Genomic DNA, 20,374 nt, shown 5'->3' with positions numbered 1-20,374 from the left:
CACTTGACAAGCCCACCCAATCCCAGACCCCTCCTGGCGCATTCACACACACCCGTGGATATAAAATCTGCAGTCGCCAGATGGGGGCTCAGGACCCACTCCTTGTGCTGGCTGCCACTTCTACTGCCGGTACCATCTTTACTTGGTTGGAGACCACTCCTCGGAATGTTGGGGGGTCTGGCTCTCACTTTACTTTGCTTCTCTCTATCAAATGTCTTTTAGAAATTCCTAATAATTTCTTGTTAACCGAAGTCATCTCTTTAATTTGCAGTCCTGTTAGGAATTTTCGTAGTTGGTGATAGTACACCTTTCCTGTCAGTTTTAGGACAGGAAAGAAACGGAGCCACAGGGGTTCAGTTTCCCATCTTGATGGTCTGCGCACCCCTTGTTTTAGTTCAACATTTTGCCTCAAAATATTTGCTGCTCACAGTCCTCTGGGGGGTCTCTGGGCTTTCTATGATACCTAGCTAGAGTGGCTGGCAGGAGCTCAGTAAGTACACACAGTTTCAATAAATGGTAGGAACATTTTTTTTTCGCGCCCACGTGACTCAAGATCAACAGCACAATGCTGGGAAGCTCTGATCGCTGCTGGGGACTCATTTCAACATGGATGCATTCTTAGCGCGTCTTCCCTGCTTACCTTTATAACTGGAGGTTTTGGTCTCTTTGATCATAGAACAGACGGCGTTTTATGGGCTGTAAATGGAGACAAAGTTACAGGAATGAAAGGAGTAGCCAAGAAGCATAAGAGGCCTTTTTTTTTTCCTTTTGGCCTTGCCACATGGATTGTGGGATCTTAGTTCCCTGACCAGGGATTGAACCAGAACCCACAGCAGTGAAAGCGCTGAGTCCTAACCACGGGACCACCAGGGAATTCCCAGAAGCAGAAGAGGCCTTAACAGCACAAACTCCACTCTGCCCGCTCCCCAGAAGTTCAGAGAGATGTTGGGGAGAACTTTGGAAATCCATAGGCAATGGGGTTGGAAAGTTCCTGCTCATTGTGCCCAATCTCAAAAGAGGCAGGGAGGCCTCAGCTGACAGTCGAAAAACAAAAGCAGAATGCAAAATTATAAATACACACAATTTATCCATCTTTTTAAAAAAGCTGATGTATCACAGCTTTCCTATACATAGATATAGACCATAGACACACACACACACACACACACACACACACACACATCTCAAAAGACAGGATGGAACGCTGTGAAGAATAAATGCCCATGGTTGGATAAGTCTGGCTGAACAAGTACACTTTTCAGCCTTCCTTCTCCAATCCCCCCAAAATGTATGTTTTTAAATCTAAAACAGTACTAGGGGAAACAAGAAAGAAAGAAGAAATAACTAACATACAGGAATAAAGGAACTTTTTAAATAGCAGCTAAATATAAACTAGAGTAGAAAGGATATAAAGCTGTGAAAATAGTCAAATTCAATTAACAGGGAGAAAGATGAACCACTTTTAAGGGAGTGAATTTAGGGGAATATATTAGTAATAAAGTATTCTAATTATATTTAGGAAAAATACATTTATATCATCAATGTGTTTAATGGCTTTAAGGTAAAGAAAATTTGTAAGATTTGTGTGTTATTATGCAAAGTTGTAATAGCATATGAATTGAGTGATCTACCTCTGCTTGTCAGTTACTGAGCCCCTGGTGGAAATTCCAGCAGGATGGACCCGGCCAGTCATCCCCATGCTTTCACAATCAATATTCTCCCCTTAGCCAGCTCCTCTAAATTCTGATATAAAATGGGCTTGAATGATTCTGAGAAAGGCCAAAATAAATATCCATTGTAGGTGAGATTTCTAGAAACTTGGGTAAGAGAGAGAAGGCTCCATAGCTTCTTTTTTTAAAACATCACCCATCTTATAAGCCTTTACCACCTTCTTCCCAATTCTCCTTCCGGAAGGACCCTGATAACGTGTTTCAAGCATGTGTCATACCCCTAAGCCAGCACTTCTCCAATCAGGCCTCAGGCTGATGTGAAAGCAGCTTGTCACCAACAGGAAGGCAGAAGGTTCAGGAGGAAACCAAAGCTTCCATGTGAGTCGTCCAGCAGCCTCAAGCCACTTCTGTGACACACATACCAGAAGTCTTCGAGAAATCTTCTCTCCCTCAGCGCTTTCTGGAGTTTAAAGGGTTAAGTCAAAATGTGCTGATTTACGCTGGCTCTGGGTGTTGGAAGCATGTAAAGTAGAAGGGATTCTAAATTGGGTGTCAGCCCAGGACCCGGTCAGCTCACAGCAGCTTTCTGACATAGACAAGGAAGTTTCCCCAGGCCTCAGGTCCTCCGTCTACAAAATGACAGGCTGAATTAGATGAAATCAGAGTTGTATAAACAAGACTCTGGCCAAATACCTCATGGTCATTGTGACAATTCATCTGCAGCCCAATTCTATGTGGTGTGTATATTATCTCCATTTTACAGAGCATTTCTTTGGGGTGTTCCTTTTTGAAAAATGTTTTGAGGGACTTCCCTGGCAGTCCAGTGGCTAAGATGCCACTCTTCCAATGCAGGGGGCACAGGTTCGATCCCTAGTCAGGGATCTAAGGTTCCACGTGCTGTGCTGCATGGCCAAAAAAAAAAAATGTATTGAAGTATAGTTGAATACAGAGCATCTCTAACATCCTTACTCATTCTAGTATTTTTAGACTCTAGATAATTAAGGTTCATATCCATTTGGATTCTTATTTTTCTGCAAAGTTACTTGAATTTATTTTTTAAGGGGTTTATTATAGGCACTTCTAAAATGAAGAGAAGTAATTACCCAATGGACTCAGGAAATGAGATTGCTAATTTGGATGCTAAAATGGTTTCTGATTACACTGATGAACTCTCTATTCTTCCTGAATTCACCAGTAATTCATTTTTTCCAGCTCGAGAGACTTGATTCATCTGCACCCTCCACAGACTAAGCTTCAGATGTATCATATGCTGACTTCCGCTACAGCTCAGGATCATTTTGGACAGAGGTACGATGAGGTGATGAGGTCCAACCAAGAGGCTACAGGACTGGGCTTCTCCCCATCTCCAGAGTCCCACTCAGCACAGGGGTTTATGTTGGCCTCTCCCAGAACCGTGGAAGGCTACCTAATGTTTCAGTCAAGTGCAGCTGACTGGGGTCTTTAACTGGTGGTTGGTCATGGCTGGACCGACCGCGGATCCTCTGGTATTTCCAGCAGGTGCAAAGTGGGAATAAGCCATCAAGTCTGAATTAAACGAGAAAAGCCCCAGAGATGAGGCAAACGTTGCTCAAGTTTTAAAAGACGTTTATTTTGAAGGACCTGCAATTTGGAATGATTTGAAGGACTTCGGTTTCAGGCTCCTCTGCAGCCCAAGTCCAGTAGGAATCCTGGGGACTGTGCAGCCACTTGGAAGGTGATAGAAATTCTAAAAAACTTATTCTTAGGAAAGTCATAGCCAAAAACCCCTTCCAGGCATCTCTAGCTGTGATTCCTCTTAAAATCCGGGGCAGGTCCATGACCATCTGGCTTCCAAGATAAAGAGATCACAACTGTATCTAAAAGATACCAGGGCAGCGAGGAAAATGTGAAAGGTCTGGTCAGTGAACCCATTTGTTGTATCTTTGTGACATCAACCAGTGTTTCATTTCCCCGGGGTAGCCCTGGTTTTGGGGAATCAACTTCCAGCCCAGTTCTGCCACTTGCTAACAGTGAGATTTGGGGGACACCAACCCCCCATATCTCTGGCTTCGGTTTCCAGACCTAAAACATCAGTGCTGGACAGGTTGAGGTTCTTTTAGCCATAGCAAAATTGATTCTATAAAATACACCGTTTTTTCTGTTGTCATGGAGACAGACTGGAGCTCCATTAAGCCCACCAGCTTCCTCACAGGACTTACCTGAGGCCGGTCCCGTCTTCAGAAGCTCAGGGCAGGGAATCTGTGTGGGACAGGAGCCTGCAGCCTGCAGGCGTCAGGGCAGCTTCACCTCGGGAGGGTCTGTCCTCCAAGCGCACACTCTTCTAAAAGGAGAGAAGTGGATTTAGTAAACTTTGGGGAGAGGTGAGTGGCCGCGTTCTAAACACTAAATGAACAGAGGGCTCAGGGACCAAGTTGGCCGACAAGAGTTGTTTTTAAATCAGTATTCTGCAAAAGGGGTACAAGAACATTTTCCCAGGGGCTCTTCAGGCATTGACAGTCTTGAGGAAATTAATTTTCAGATGCTCGATTTAAATTTGTATTTTTTTCTGCCTAAGAATAGACCTGTACTTCACACTTCTCAACAATTTTTTACCCCAGCCATCCTTCTCCCACTTTATAAAAAAACTGCACACCCCTCACCCATCCTGAAGCTCACAAGGGTGAAAGCCTCCAGGGCACCACACCTCTCCTTCCAGAGAGCCCCTGACAGGGACAGAGGGAAATGTCCTTAGAAAATACTGGAGGTAGAGGCCCCTTACTTCACCCAGGCGACAAGGTCAGATGAAGGTCTTATGATTCTCTGCAAGAATCGGGATTCAGAAGTGAGACAGTTGTCACAGGGATGCAAGGAAACTTATTCGAGTTCAAAAATGAAGTCAGGGTTTTTCTGAGAGGAATTGGCTGATTTGGCTAATTGGTCTGAGGAGTCTCTGCCTCTAAGTTCTGTGCTGGATATTGTCCACGAGGAACTAAACCTGCAGATGAAAAATTTTCACAAACATATATTAAAGCACATGAAAAAATAATAGCCTCCTTTTTAAAAACCGTATTTGCAAAAATAACAACGCCAAACATGAAGAAAAGCTGTGAAATACGCAGAAGGACTGTCAGGTGGCATCAGCCCCCCGGCCTCTCCATCCCATCACCTCTGCCAGCAGCCCAGGCCCGGTTCAGCTGTGTCCTCAGCTGGTCAGACCCCGAGGGAATTCACTCCGTGTGGAGTCCGTTGGTAAACCCTGTGGCAGAGGCCTGAGCCTTCCAGAAGTGGTCCACACGTGTCCAAATAGGGGCGCACGGAAATCAGCCTGTGCCCCACCCAGGTGGGCGACTCTGACACGCTTTCAGGTTAAACCTCCCAACGGGTTTTAAGCCTATTTCTTCTAAGGCTGTCTGGGCTTCAGGCGTAAGGAGGATCAGCAGGGATCTGAAAAGGAGGTTGAAAACTTGAACAATTGGGGAAAAAAAATCAGTCTCCTTAATTATTTGCTTTGCTTTCATTTTCATTCATTTTTTATTTTATTAATTGATTTTCCTTCCAAACAGATAGCTCCTGGCCTAAGATATCTTCACCCAAGTCACCTTGTTGGTGATTTGGCTACACCTTAGAACCCAGGTCTTCTCCTGTGTATTTACCAAGTGTCAGAGCCCCTGGGAATGGGATCATATCATAGAGACATATACTCTTAGGATCATTAAAATCTGAGAGGTGGAACATTGCTCCCTAGGCCTGCTGCAGGGCCTTTGCACATGCAGTTTGTCTGTCTGGAATGCTCTCCTCCACCCATATCTCTTTCTGGCTAATTCCTTTTTATCTTGGAGAATCCACAGGTCAGATCAGGCCCCTGTAACTTGCTCTCCTAGCAGACTTGCTTCTTCTTAGCACCAATCAGAACTGTAATTAAATAATTAATTAGGTGTTTATTCCCAGGATCCCTCTTTGGAATGTAAATTCCAGGGAGACAGAGACTTTCAACTGTATAGGCTGAACACTGTGTCGTAAGCGTGTGATACCATCCTGCACATAGTAGATGCTCAATAAGTATTCATGGCATAAATGCAACTTACTTCCTCTCACCTCACCTTTTACAATATTTTCAAAATTTTGTTCCCCCTTTCAGGCCAAGGTTAAATGTTATCTCCTCAGTAAAGCCTTTTGACAACGATCCAACACATAAATTAACCACTCATTCCTCTCTGTTCCCATAGCCTGTTATACATAAGACACAATAGCATCTGATTGAACCATACGAAATTGTCGGTTTTTAATAGACCAAAGTGGTTGAATGTCTGCAATTTCATGTGATTAAATCTAACGGTTCATAAAAAATCAACAAACAATAAATACTGGAGAGGGTGTGGAGAAAAGGGAACCCTCTTGCACTGTTGGTGGGAATGTAAATTGATACAGCCACTATGGAGAACAGTATGGAGGTTCCTTAAAAAACTAAAAATAGAGCTACTATATGACCCAGCAATCCCACTCCTGAGCATATACCCAGAGAAAACGTTAATTCGAAAAGATACATGCACCCCAGTGTTCATAGCAGCACTATTTACAATAGCCAGGACATGGAAGCAACCTAAATGTCCATCAACAGAAGAATGGATAAAGAAGATGTGGCACATATATACAATGGAATATTACTCAGCCATAAAAATGAATGAAATTGGGTCAGCTGCAGAGACATGGATGGACCTAGAGACTGTCATACAGAGTGAAGTAAGTCAGAAAGAGAAAAACAAATATCATATATTAACACATATGTGGAATTTAGAAAAATGGTATAGATGATCTTATTTGCAAAGCAGAAATAGAGACACAGACGTAGAGAACAAACGTATGGACACCAAGGAGGGGAAAGGCCGGGGTGGGATGAATTGGGAGATTGGGATCGACATATATACACTATTGATACTATCTATAAAATAGATAACTAATGAGAATCTACTGTATAGCACAGGGAATTCTACTCAATGAAAGAGGGGATATATGTATACATATAGCTGATTCACTTTGCTGTACAGCAGAAACTATGCTCCAGTAAAAACTAATTTAAAAAAATCGAACAGTTCATGCTTTCATCTCTCTTACTAATACATGAGTTCCTTGAAAACAAGACCTGTATATGTTCACCTCTGGTATCTGACATTTGTTGCATAGGGTCTAGTACACAACAGATGCTTAATAAATGTTGGTTATAAGAATGCCTGAGTGGCTGACAAATCACTCCTCTGGCTCCACAAGGATTTCCAAAGCGACTTTTATCCACTGGACTCTTCCAAATACAGGGCACTCCCTGATGACAAAATGTCTTTATGGACTAAATATTTTTTTACTGTTTCAAACTGGACACCTTCACTCAGAGTCAAGGAATTCATTCCCAGCTTACAGAAACCACAAGCCATGGAAAGCTAAGGTTATTGCTTGTTGAGAGAAATAACATCAAGATGGATGAGATCAGTCTAATGGCTCAGGTTATGCCTGTCAAGGGGACTGTGAAATTCCATGAAACACTCCACCTTCCTCCACCCACCCAGAGGGCCAGACGGCTCCAGTGTCCATCTAGCCCTTCCCCAGACAGCCATTCAAAGGGGAGCTGGAACAACCATACACACGAGCAATTTCGCATGGCCTAGTTGGCCTTGCCCACTTACCTTTGATGACAGGTGAGGCCTCCACACCTGTTGCTGGCACACCTCACCACAAACAGCTCTAAGTCACAGCAGAGACAGCAGGTGTCACTGAACTAGCCCTAGTGCATTAGCTCTTCAAGAACTTAGAACTAGTTGTCTGGCAGCTAAACTTTCCCTAAGGCACTTGACATATTAACCGTTCATGATTGCTCCAAAGCTGCAGGAACCTATTTCCATCAGCTTCAACCTTAGGAAAAAAATTTTTTTTGGCCACGCTGCATGGCATGCGGGATCTTAGTTCCCCAACCAGGGATCGAACCCACACCCCCTGCAGTGGAAGTGCAGCATGGAGTCTTAACCACTGGACCGCCAGGGAAGTCCCAGGAAAATCTGTTCTTGAAGGTAAGAAATCACATAAAACTTGAAGATAGATGAGAACCCTCCAGAAATAGAAAACTGAAATCGTCCTGTCTCTTTGTCACCCCTTAAGGCTGAGAAGAAGTAGAGGTCATAACAACTCAACCAACAGTAAACAAAAGGGCAGTCTGACCGATTCCCCAGGAACCAGATGGGCTAAGGGCATGTGAATTCAGCCCCTCATTTTATAGCTGAGTCCAGTAAAAGTCACAAACGTGAAGCTTCACCTAAAGTCACAGGTATGTTAGAGATTCTCTTCCTGTCACTTTGTCTCCTATGCAGGTAGGTTGAGCTAAGATGTTTGAAGAGATTCCATTTGCTTTATTAAAAGAATGAATTGCAGTCATCTTGTGTCTTCATCTGCTGGGGCTGCCATTACAAAAATACCACAACTGGGTGACTTAAACAACAGACACTTATTTTCTCACAGTTCTGGAGGCTGGAAGTCCCAGATCAAGGATCCAGCTGATTCACTTCCTGGTGAGAGCTCTCTTCCTGGCCTACAGACAGCTGCATTTTCACTATGTCCTCACCTGGTGGGGAGAGAGAGGAATCTCTGTTGTCTCTCTGTATAAGGGCACTAACCCCATATGAGGGCCCCATCCTCATGACCTAATTACCTCCCCAAAACCCCACCTCTCAATACCATCACATTGGAAGTTAGAGCCTCAGCACATGAATCTGGGGTGGGGGCAAACTTTTAGTCCATAACAGACTGTCTTAAGTCCATGACTCAGAATGCATCTCTTGGTGTCTTCAGAAAAATAAGCATATTTGTGTTTTTGAAAGAAAAGAAATTACGTTTTGGGGAGCCATACTATTACATTTCCAATAAGTTAAATACACTTATAACTGATAATAGTTATAAAATGCTGTAATTGAGATAGTCTCTCTGTATTGTCCCAGTGTGAGTAATTTCCCTCTAGGTCATTGGAATTATCCATTGTGGGTAATCATCTGTACTCTGAATGGTAATAATGCTATGATCTCAACGTCCACAAAGGTTTCCTCCTAAGGTATCTTCAGCATTTCCAAGGAAATTCCAAGAAACATTGACTGAATCCCCCTCTGTCCTCCCACTTTATCCATCATCTTGCAGTGTTAGAGGTCATTCCTGATTCCTGTAAACTAGAGTGAATTTCCCCAACTGCCCTTCGGACGTGGGTACCGAAGAAAATGAATTTTCTTCGGTAGGAGTGTGAGCAGTTGAGCCTCACAACCACCCACCCCTCGTCAGCCGCATCCGTCAAGGCCTTGGGCCTCCAGATTGTGTGTCTCTGCCCACTGTCCCCAGCCCTAAAAGAAGTGTGCTTTTTTATGTTTAAATTATAATTAAATTCCTTGAGGATATGAGCTGGCTTGCACCTTCCTTCCTCCCTCCCTTCTCTCCATCCCTTTCTTATCCCCATTCTTTTATCCTTCCTTTCATTTCAATCCATTCTTTGCTGATTCTCATCTTACCTGGCTGATGGACAGCAACCCTTGACTTGATGCATGGAATTGAAGGATAAAGGTTTTGCTCCTGAGTTTGGCACGCCAGGCTGTGTTTCTGTCCCAGGCTCATTTTTGCCCCCGTCGCCCCTCTTTGCTCTCCCCTATACTCAGCCCCACATGAGAACGGCTGTGGGGTCAGAGTCCATAGTCAGTGGCTCTGGACTCACATTTCTGGATAGAGAGGTGACGTTAGAGAAGGTGGGCAAGTTATTTAACCTCTCTAAGCTCACTTCTCTCCTCTCTTAAAAGGAAATAATAATGCTGAAAGAAATAACATATAGAGGCTCAGGGCACATATGAAGAGCTCTGTAAATACTAGCGATTTTTATCCCACAAACAGTGGGTACCAGAAAGGTACGGTCTGCATCTGCTTTGTTGTCGTTGTTGTTCGGGGGGCACTTACGGCTTTATTGGGGTGTAACTGACGTGCAATAAACTGCACATGTTTAAAGTGTACAATTTGATGGTTTTTGACATGTGTGAAACCACTGCCACAATCACGATAATGAACACATCCATCGCTTCCAACAGCTTCCTCATGCTCCTTCAGAACCTCCATCCCCACTCCCATCTCCTGGCAACCACTGAACTGCTTTCGGACCCTATGGACAGGCTTGCATTTTCTAGAATTTTATGTAAAAGAACTCATGCAGCACAATTATTTGAGATTTATCATGTTGTGTGTATCAGTATTTCTTCCCTCCTATTGCTAATTACGACTCCATTATATGGATATACCACAGTTTATCAATTCACCTATTAATGAACATTTTGAGAGGTTTCTGTTTTGGAGGTATTAGAAATAAAGATGCTATAAGCACCCACATACAAGTCCTTGTATGAACGTGTGCTTATTTCTCTTAGGTAAGTGGAATGACTAAGTCATGTGAAAGGTGAATGCTTAACTTTTTAAGAAATCACCAAACTGTTTTCCAAAGTGACTACATTAGTCAGAGTTCTCCAGAAAAACAGAGCCAATAGGGTGTGTATACACAGAGAGGATTATTTCGAGGAGTTGGCACGCGTGATTATGGAGGCTGGCATATCCAATATCTTCAGGGTAGTCTAGAAGCTGGACACCCACACAAGTTTCAAGTCCAAATGCCGTCTGCTGGCAGAATTCCTTCTTGCTCAGGGGAGGTCAGTCTTTTGTTCTAGTCAGGTGTCTGCTCAGCTGCTACAACAAAATACCATAGATGGGGTGGCTTAAAAAACAAGCTTTTCTCTCTCACAGTTCTAGAGGCTAGGAAGTCTGAGATCAGGGTGCTAGCATGAGGGTGAGGGCCCTCTTCCTGGCTTACAGATGACTGTATACTTGCTGTGTCCTCATTTGCGGAAGAAAGAAAGCCCCGGTGTCTCTCTTATTACAAATCTCATCATGGGATTATCTAAACCTAATTACCTACCAAAGGCCCCACCTCTTAAGACCATCACATTGGAGGCTAGGGCCTCAACATACATATTTTGGGGAGGACAAATAGTCGAAAACATCAGGCCTTCACCTCATGGGATGAGGTCCACCCACATTATGAAGGACAATCTGTTTTACCCGAAGTCCACCAATGTAAATGTTACTCTCTCCAACACCACACTCCCAGAAACATCCAGTGTAGTGTTTGATCAGATATTTGGGCATTGTGGCCCAGCCAAGTTAACACATAATATTAACCATCACAAGACCACCCCTTGTCAACCTGACACTCACACACATCTCTTTAAGCCATAACTAAGCTCCAAATGAAGACAATAACAAGATCACCCTTCCATCTAATATGATACAGCGATCCTGCCTAGAACTGAAAATGCACTAACTGTTTCCCCAGAAGAGGATGTAAGGTCCTTGGGTGATGTTTACTCTTCTCCTTGATATCCTGCAACTTAAATACTATGATGTAATATTATTAATACACCAACACTATGATACATCTTCCATATCATGTAACACACACACACACAAACAAGTATTCGTAATAGAATAAGGACAACTCAGTGGCTGCAGTTTCTACTCTGAGGTCAGCCCTTCAGAGAAGAGCAATCACAGAGCTCTCCAAGGATGCCAGGGCTCTGGTCACACATTTATCCCTCATAACAGTGGTGAAAGTATGTCTTCTGGACTCTCAAGGGGGGGTGAGTGGGTCTTAAATGACAAATCTATCTAACATTTCTATCTCCCTAAGCCACTGCATCCATTCTTCCACATTAAACCAAGGCAAGTCTGGCATTTCCAGCTCGCTCCCCATGGACCACCTTTTGATCCATGTTTCATCCGACCAATCAAACTGTAAGATAAAAGCCCTTCCTAACTCCTTAAGCTGCAACATCAAATGCAGAACTTCAGTTTTGTGAGCCTCATCCAATGGGAATAACTGGATCCGATGTCCACCATGACTAAGGTCCCACAAGCTGCGCAGTGTGGCCATTAAAAAAAAGAAAAAAGTTTACATACGGTACGATTCCATTTATATGACCTTCTAAATGCTTTTAACAGCCTCTGGTAGGACATTCCTCTCTGACATCGCCAACAGCACATTTGGTGAAAGGATTTGCTCCCAGTTCTGGGTGTTGGGGTGAGGAGATTGGGTTTTTTGTTTGTTATTTTTTCTTTTTCTTGTTGTTGTTCTGTTTGTTTTTATTTCCTGCTTACTGTTTTTTTTCCCATCTCTGTATATTCGGAATGACTGGCTCTGTAACGTTTATAAAATATTGCCACTGCAGGAGCTCCAAGGAGAGTGTGACAGTGCCGCTCCTCTAATGCCCTGGCTTCTAGCCCTGGTTCTGCTGTGATAAGAGCGGGTGCCCATTCCACAGGGTAGTAGCAGCTGTGAGGGGAATATCAACTGGAGAAAACTTGGCCTCCGGAGATTTCAGTCTGGGCATTACCTCTTTGTGCCACCTAGAGAGCTTTATTCGTAGGTAAGGAATGTGGCGGCCTGCCCTCTGAGGAAATGCACCGCCCAAACATTTTCATGCAGATCATTCAATATATTGCGTGGGATTTGCTGAGTATGGCTAAGAAAAACATCTTTTTCCTGGAAGGCATTACAATTCTCACATTTGAAATGTAATCATTTGAGAATCTCAGGGGTCTCTGATGATGTGTTAAAAGACAGGTTACAGCATCCAGGGCACGAGTAGTAGTAAAAAGCCTAACCTGGACTCTGAGAAAGGTTTTACATGAGGACTTTGGTGCTGCAGAAACAGCACAAAGAGAGCTGTACTGGATTCAAAACAGACTTGGGCAGCAATGCCGCTTCTTCAAGGACAGACTTTAATGAATATTCATTGCAGGCTGCAGTAAGTACTGCTGATGGTTCACAAAAGTGAAAGCTTGGTTTAATTCTTAAAACTGAAAGAAACAAAAAACTCCCCACCAGTCTTATCAGCAACCTGCCTCCATATTCATTTTCTCCTCTTTCTCCTGATATATGGATGGGGTGGGCTGCTGGTCTGCTGAGGGGCTTTGAATGGGAAACACAGACCCAGGGCTACCAGGGGCTGGAGGGATGCCTGGAGGGATTTTGGAAGAACTTATCCTTTGTCTCTGGATCCGAAGACTGGTGTCTCCCTGTCATGTGGGAAGCCCGAAGGTGGGAGGTGGGCTGGTGCCTCCTGTGATGCAAAGACACAGGCAAGGAATTGCAGGGGAAGCAGCTCCGTGTCCGCCAATAGTGATGCAGCCTGACTGAGCTTTCCCTTTGGCTGAGGGGTCAGCACTGAGGCGTCAGTTAAAGAGCGGCTGCCTTCCAGGGTGAGGTGACCCAGAGGAAAGGGTGTGGGGGGCGGGGTGCAGTGGTGTCCCAGCAGAAAGTCAGCACTGGGGTGTCTGCCACACAGCATTCACCAACCCCAGTGTCAACAGCACCAGGCAAGGCCACCCTCATCTCTTCCTTTCTTTCCACCCAAACTCATCGGAAGGAAGGTGGAGCAGGGGACAAGGACAGCCCAGCAGCCTGCTGCAGGTTCTGAGCCTTCTGTGGGCAAGGGGAGAAGCTTCGAAATGGGTAAGAGATTATATATATATATTTTTTATTTTATCTTTTTTTTTTTTGGCCGCGCCGCACAGCATGTGGGATCTTATTTCCCCAACCAAGGATCGAACCCATGTGCCCTGTAGTGGAAGCACGGAGTCTTAACCACTGGGCCACCAGGGAAGTCCTATATTTTTTAATTAGATGGAAAATGAGACTATGCCTGAAAGTACCTAGGAGAGCAAAGGGATCTGCCAAGACTTCCTTCGGACTTGGAGCAGGGAGATTGGATGGAGAAGGTTTGATGGGCAGTGGTGTAAATACACAATTAAGGTACTCCCACTGGAAACCTCGAGCCGAGGTTCCCCACTCCTGGGCCTGAGCAACACGCGTTAGGATGAGCTGAGATAATAATTCCCTCAGCTCTCAGGGCAACTGTGTGAGGCCCGGAGAAGGCAGAGCCCCCCAGGGGCTAAAGTATCTGGATCTCTTTGGTAATAATACAATTACTATTTTCTACAATATGCTGTGACCTGGACGGTATCGGGGCCTTGCTTTATCGCTCTTTCAGCAAACTGGTTACAACTGGCAGCAGGTAACTGGGTTACCTAAGGCAGTGACACTTCCCATCCATCACCTCAGCAAGTACCCAAGGAGTAAATAAATCCTTGTTCAACCAAGTGACAAGGAATAAGCCTCATACTCTTCAGGTGGAAATGATGTCTTTTTCCATCTGCTATATGTGGAAGATACAGTATGTGCATAATGTGCTCAATTCTATTAACTTATGTCAGAATTTCAGAAGATTCTTAAAGCCTCCAGAGGAATGAGTCAACAAAGGGAATTTGAGGAAGGGGGTAGTGCCGAAAAAGCGAAGCAGAAAAGATTTGATCAGTCATTGAGAAAAGGAGCTGTCCATCATTTCTGTCCAGCAAATCAGGTCCCAGTATATTTGCTCACAACAAATTAGATCACAGGGAAGGAGAACCTAATGGGTGGTGGTAAAGGGAAGTCAAGGTCTGAAACGAGGAGATGTAAGGCAGCCTGTGGCTGTCACAGAGGCCAGAGCCTACTGCTATGTTCGATGATGGATGAAGACCAGAAGCCTTTGAGAAGGGGAGAACAAGTGTTCATTTCTGGCGGGTGGACGTGCTTCAGCCAAATAAAAATTGCACAGAAATAGAACAGGCAGAGAGGAAAGGATCAAAAGCAAAGGTGGAATCTGGAACCACGGAAAACTCCAGGAGAGAGGTTAGAGGGAAGGCTGGCTCAAAGCCCAGAGACAGACACAAAGGGTCCCTCTCACTTAAGGGACCAGAACAGGGTGGGACCTAGAGGGAGGGTCCAGAGGAGATGGACACCAGCCCTCAGCTGGAAAAAGGGCTGTGGAGAAAGTTCCAGGAGGAATTGAATTCTTGCCCAACTTGGCAGCTGGGCCAACCCAAACGTGCCATGAGTTCGAAGTTGTTGACTGTCCAGGTCGTATCAAGGACAACAAGGTAAGGATGGGGTACTTTTTAAGCTCTGGCAAAACTACTTTTGCTCAATTGTTTCTATATTTGTGTGTGTGTGTGTGTGTGTGTGTGTGTGTGTTCCTTTTGAAAATGTTAAAGGAGGTCTTAGCTAAACATATTTAAGAAGCGTCAAGAGATTATACATCAATACTGATGAGAGGAGACATCTGGGTGCCCGTAGCCCTTAGGTAAGGGAGAGCTATAGTCTCAGCATACTGCACCACCCCTTTCCATGCACACAAGATTGAAATTGGAGTTGCAGAGAAAGCAACTGATTAAAAGTTTGTAAAACTGTCCCCAGCAACTTGAAATCTGGAGATAAGCCAATGCTCTTAAAAATAAATGGACCAGGCTGTTGGCAGAAATCTAATATCCCCATTTTTTTCCTTACATTTTTTTGAGTTCAATAGTCACAGAAATAATGATAGTTAGCAATTTTTCTCTGCCAAGCCCTCTTTTAAATGGACTCTCTCATTACATCTGCATTGGCCCTTCATCACCCTTGCGGGAGGCATTTTTTCAAAAAATTAATTTATTTATTTATTCTTGGCTGCGCTGGGTCTTCGTTGCTGCGCGCGGGCTTTCTCTAGTTGCAGCGAGCGGGGGCTACTCTTCGTTGCCGGTGCGCGGGCTTCTCATTGCGGTGGCTTCTCTTGTTGCGGAGCACGGGCTCTAGGCGCGTGGGCTCAGTAGTTGTGGTGCACGGGCTTAGTTGCTCTGCGGCATGTGGGATCTTCCCGGACCAGGGCTCGAACCCATGTCCCCTGCACTGGCAGGCAGATTCTTAATCACTGCACCACCAGGGAAGTCCCGGGAGCCACTATTTTGACCCTTGTTTTACAGATGAGGAAACTGAGGCCCAAAGAGGGTGTGTCATTTGCACAGTTGAGAGCTGTCTGACTCCCGAGGCTGCATTCCTCACCGTGTGTGTCGGAGACCCAGGTGTGACCTTCACGTGGTGCCAAAGTAGGTCAGTTCAGTCTCTGGAGAGCAGGGGGCACTCAAGGTGTGTGAGGGCAGTCATCCGTGGTCTAGAGCAAAGAACTAACTGTTGAGATAACTTTGTACTCTTCAGCCTGTGGTTTTCTCATCATATGGACAGCCCCTCTGTAGGAGACAGATGTACTGGGAAGGGAGTGTGCCCATAGGGGAAGAGAGTGGGTGGATCTGGAACTGGTGTTGCCGGTACACAGTTCACCTCCATATAGAATTACAGGGGCTTAATTTCTTAAAAATTAAAAACATTGCAAGGATGACTTAAAGGAACTTGGATAATTTTGCTGTGGACCAATGAAGCTAACAATTTGTGGGCAGGTCACCAAGACAGGGAAGATTTTTCATTTTCTTCCTAAAAGAACCCTAAAATAATATGAGTCTAGTTTATGTATTTCTCAGTTGAAGGAGGGGACTAGGTAGAATGATACCGTGAACGGTGCCCTGACCCAGAAGCCGGGAGGACAGGGCCAGGCTCCTCCTGAACAAACAATTTTAAACTCTCAGCCTCAGTTTCCCTTCTGTAAAACAAGCCCACTGGATGATTTCTAAAAATGCATTCAGCCATAAAATTCCAAGATTCTCCAACATGTTTGTCGCAGTGACAAATAACATAAGTACTTTTAAAGTAGTAAAAGTACTACTACCGTTATTTACAGTACTTACAGTACTTACTGTTACTTACAGTAGTACAGCTGTGAAGTAGCAGTACTTTTCCACTTCATCCTGCCTCCCCTGCCGCCCCCCGGCTCCACGTCTCACTAGCTGCTACTGCTGCCTCCGAAGCCCGAAGCAGGAACTCAACCTCTTCATTAAAGACAAATGGAACAGCTCCCCTTGGATGTAGCCACAAGGTGTCGGTGAGAGATTGTCTACCCAGGAGGAGTTCCCTCCCACCTTGAACAGAGAGCTTGGAAGAACACTGGGAAAGTGAGCGCTTTGATAAGAAAGGGGCATTGAAGAGGAGTATTTATTGGAAAGCAAGTCTCCCTCTGCTACGTGAAGTTTGCACCACCCACAGTGTTTGTGGACCCCGTGTTCCTGCCCATGAGAACGCAGCGTGCATCTTCCTGCCTTCCATGTCTGCTGCATCAACAGGCCAGTTACCAGCTCGGAAAGCCTCAAGGTGTGGCCCCGGTTCAGTCCTGCCTGTCATTTCTACCGCCTATCTTTCTCTTTCCTGAGGCCAAGTTCCCGTGGATCCTGGCCATACGTGACGTCCTGGGGTTTACGAGGGAAGGGAGCGTGCCCACAGGGCACGGGAGCATTGCTCAGCTTCTTGGGCATAACGCGGCCCTTTCTTTTTCTCACACATCAGTCGCCTTGGGGGGCTCCCAGGATTGAATGTTTTGTATCTGCCTTTTCTCTGCAGCTTCACTATTCCCCGCTGTTATCTTTGGCTCCGTTGCTATGGGCGGGAATATTTTCTTGTCCTTGTTTAATAACTGCTTGGCTGCCAGACGGGCTCATTTCTCATTGTATCGGTGCAGGATTAGCCGAGATGTTTGGGAAATATTTCCTGTATTAAGCAGCAGGGGAGAGCTTGCTGGGCCCGTACCTTCTTTTGACATCGCGTCATACTTTTTCTCCACTTTTTCCCTTGGAATGTGCTGAGGCCAGTTCTTTGCATGCAGAGCACCAGCCCCTCCCTGACACTTTGCAGAGCTCCGTCCCTTTCCAGGTGCCCTGTGTAAACACTCCTCGGGGAGGCTGCAGGGAATCGCAGGCGAGCATCTCAGTTGATTTTTGGTATTTGGGGTCCAACAGTGTCCCGCACCACCAATCTGTTTTCCAGGTTTAAAATCGCCTTTAAACCTATTTCATACTTCAGATTCTTTGACAATTAACTCATCGGGCTTCTATGGGAGCCGCCAACTGATCGACAGGGATCTTAAAACGGGTATTCTTCGATGTTGCCTAGAAGCGATAGCAAGTTTACAGCTCTCTCTGAAATTCTAACTGCTCATAGAATTTCTGGTATTCTTGTGTTTGCTTGTGACAAGCCTCAAAGGACTGAGAAAAACTGTCCCAAAAAGTTACCGAAGGAGGACAAAAATCTATGACTTTTTGGCTCTCGATTAGATTGAGATAAAGAAGAATATGTGCTCAAAACCTGGCCCAAAGTCATAGCCATAAGTTTGGTTGCATCGCAGTGGAAATGACACAGGCTGGTCTCAGGGTGGGACTCTCGGTTTTGAAGTCTGAGGTCACCTCCTCAAAGCCCTGGGGACTTGGGTGCGTCTTATCTGTAACATGGGAGGATTCTGACTCACACGGTTGTTGTGGAGAATGAGTGTGAGAACACCATGTAAACGACAAACACAATATTACTAGAATTATAGGAAAACGGCTGTGAAAATACTTGTAAAATGAGGAGAATGGCGCAAGAGCTAATGCTGCAGAGGCTACAGTGAAAACCTGATGGAAATGGAAACGCGTTTCAAAGGGTGGGAGAACCACTTCCTCTTCGCCGTGGAAAGTAACCCTTCTTTTTAAAGATGGATTCCCCTTCCTGCACTGGACGAGGCAGAGCCCACCTCCCACCAGAGAAGTGCAGCTGCCCAAGGCTCACCGCCCCGGTCAGGGCAGGACGTGGGGGCCTGGTGACCCAGGCTCAGCCAATCCCGCTCCTGCCCCAGGCTTTGCTCTAGAAGCCAGTCGTCCGAAGAAGCTCCATTCTGGCTGCAGAGGACGGAGGTTACCGCTGCATCTGGTTCCTGGACACGGCAGTAGTGGGGGACCCAGAGGCTGCCTCTGTCGGTCACCCTCCTGTGGATGGCTTGGGGTGTCACTCCTGGATGCCTTACCTCCCATCCTGGTTTGGTAGACAACTCAGAGATTCCCTGAGCTCCCCAATATCCTTTCATATAAAACTTTGTTGTGGAACGTTTCAAGCATTCAGAAAATCGAAGGGAATAGCATAATGGACCCCTGTGCTGTCAATATTTAGCTGATTATTTCACCCATTTCTGCTCCTCCCCTCACCTCTTATTTTGTTTTTGGTTTTGGCTGAAGTATTTTAAAATAAATCTAAGATACCATATTGTTCCACCCGTACATATCTCAATGTGCATTTCTAACTGATAGGGTGTGGAGAAAAGGGAACCCTCCTACACTGTTGGTGGGAATGTAAACTGATACAGCCACTATGGAGAACAGTATGGAGGTGCCTTAAAAGACTAAAAACAGAACTACCATATGACCCAGAAATCCCATTCCTGGGCATATATCTGGAGAAAACTCGAATTCAAAAATACATACACCCCAATGTTCATTGCAGCACTATTTACAATAGTGGAACATGGAACAGGACATGGAAGCAACCTAAATGTCCATCAACACAGGACTGGATAAAGATGTGGTACATATATACAATGGAATATTACTCAGCCATAAAAAAGAGCAAAATAATGCCATTACAGCAATGTGGATGGACCTAGAGATTGTCATACTGAGTGAAGTAAGTCAGACAGAGAAAGACAAATATCATATGATATTGCTTATATGTGGAATCTAAAAAAAAGGGGTACAAATGAACTTATTTACAAAACAGAAGTAGAGTCACAGATGTAGAAAACAAACTGACGGTTACCAGGGGATAAGGGGGGGCGGTGGAGGGACAAATTAGGAGATTGGGATTGACATCTACACACTACTGTATATAAAATAGATAAGTAATAAGAACCTGCTGTATTGCACAGGGAACTCTACTCAATCCTCTGTAATGGCCTATATGGGAAAAGAATTGAAAAAAAAAAAGAGTGGCTATATGTATATGTATAACTGATTCACTTTGCTGTACATCTGAAACTAGCATAACACAACATTGTATATCAACTATACTCTAATAAAAATTAAATAAAACACCATTTTTTCTAAAATAACCATAATGTCATTTTCCCACCAGCAGGATTCACAGTAATGCTCAGTACGTCCCAGTCGTCATTTCTGCTCAGATCAGTAAGAAATACTTTGTGTTAATTATAAGACCCTGCCTAACACCCTCTCTCCCTCGGTTCTGTCCTCTGGGCCCACAAACAGAAACTCCACCTTGGGAAGGTACTGAGGGAATACATTCCTCTCCCCCACGTCCCCTCTCTTGGTGGAGGAGCGACTTACCCAACAGGTGGATTGGGAATGAGGAGCTGAGTGAGAGGCTGGGCTCCTCCAGGCGTCTCTCTGGGATGGGTGTGTCCCCAGAGCAGCTGCGTCCACCCAGCGCAGCATCCACAGCGCCAGAGCATGTGGCCCTGGCCCTGGCCCAGGCCCAACCTGGGGGGTGAGTCTGGAGGGTTGTCTCTGCCTCAAGGAGTGAGGAGGTGATTCCGGGTAAACAGATCTGCTCTAGAAAACCCAGCTGTCCCCAGCTGACTCATCCCAACAATGGTCTTGGAGCAAAGCCCTAGGAAACCTGGTTTGACCGGCATCTATGCTGCAGCTTCTAACTTCACCAGCAGTAAAGCTGGTATTTTGGTCTCGTCCTCTGTTTGATTTCAGCATCAGTCTCCAATGTTCCGAATTCAGTGGAAAAGAGAGAAAAGGTGATATTATTTGTAAGCCATCAACTTCTACATATCAAATTAATTCAACCATCATTACTATAAACCAAACCCAGCACTAAGGACCAACGATGCAAAGATGAAGAGCGTCCCTGCTCTAAGGCGCCCATCGACCACAGGGGTGGT

The 20,374-nt window shown here is 45.1% G+C and overlaps 1 long non-coding RNA gene across 6 annotated transcripts in view; it reads right to left on the bottom strand.

Annotated features, from left to right (window-relative positions):
* LOC307190091 overlaps window positions 1–20,374 on the bottom strand; it is a 287,522-nt gene that overhangs the window by 11,065 nt on the left and 256,083 nt on the right. For 3 of the 6 annotated variants that reach the window (XR_013829362.1, XR_013829363.1, XR_013829367.1), the window contains exons 5-9: window positions 7,325–8,253; window positions 4,816–5,093; window positions 4,429–4,644; window positions 3,869–3,990; window positions 641–696 (exon numbers count right to left, since the gene is read on the bottom strand). This is a non-coding gene — a long non-coding RNA (uncharacterized lncRNA). The remainder of the gene's footprint in view (window positions 1–640; window positions 697–3,868; window positions 3,991–4,428; window positions 4,645–4,815; window positions 5,094–7,324; window positions 8,254–20,374) is intronic. The other 3 variants (XR_013829365.1, XR_013829364.1, XR_013829366.1) reach the window with 3 other exon arrangements.

This window comes from Stenella coeruleoalba (assembly GCF_951394435.1).
Source record: "Stenella coeruleoalba genome assembly, chromosome: 8".
Classification (NCBI taxonomy): Eukaryota; Metazoa; Chordata; class Mammalia; order Artiodactyla; family Delphinidae; genus Stenella; species Stenella coeruleoalba.
Note: the sequence above shows the minus strand (reverse complement) of the source record. Positions and strands in the feature narration are given on the sequence as shown.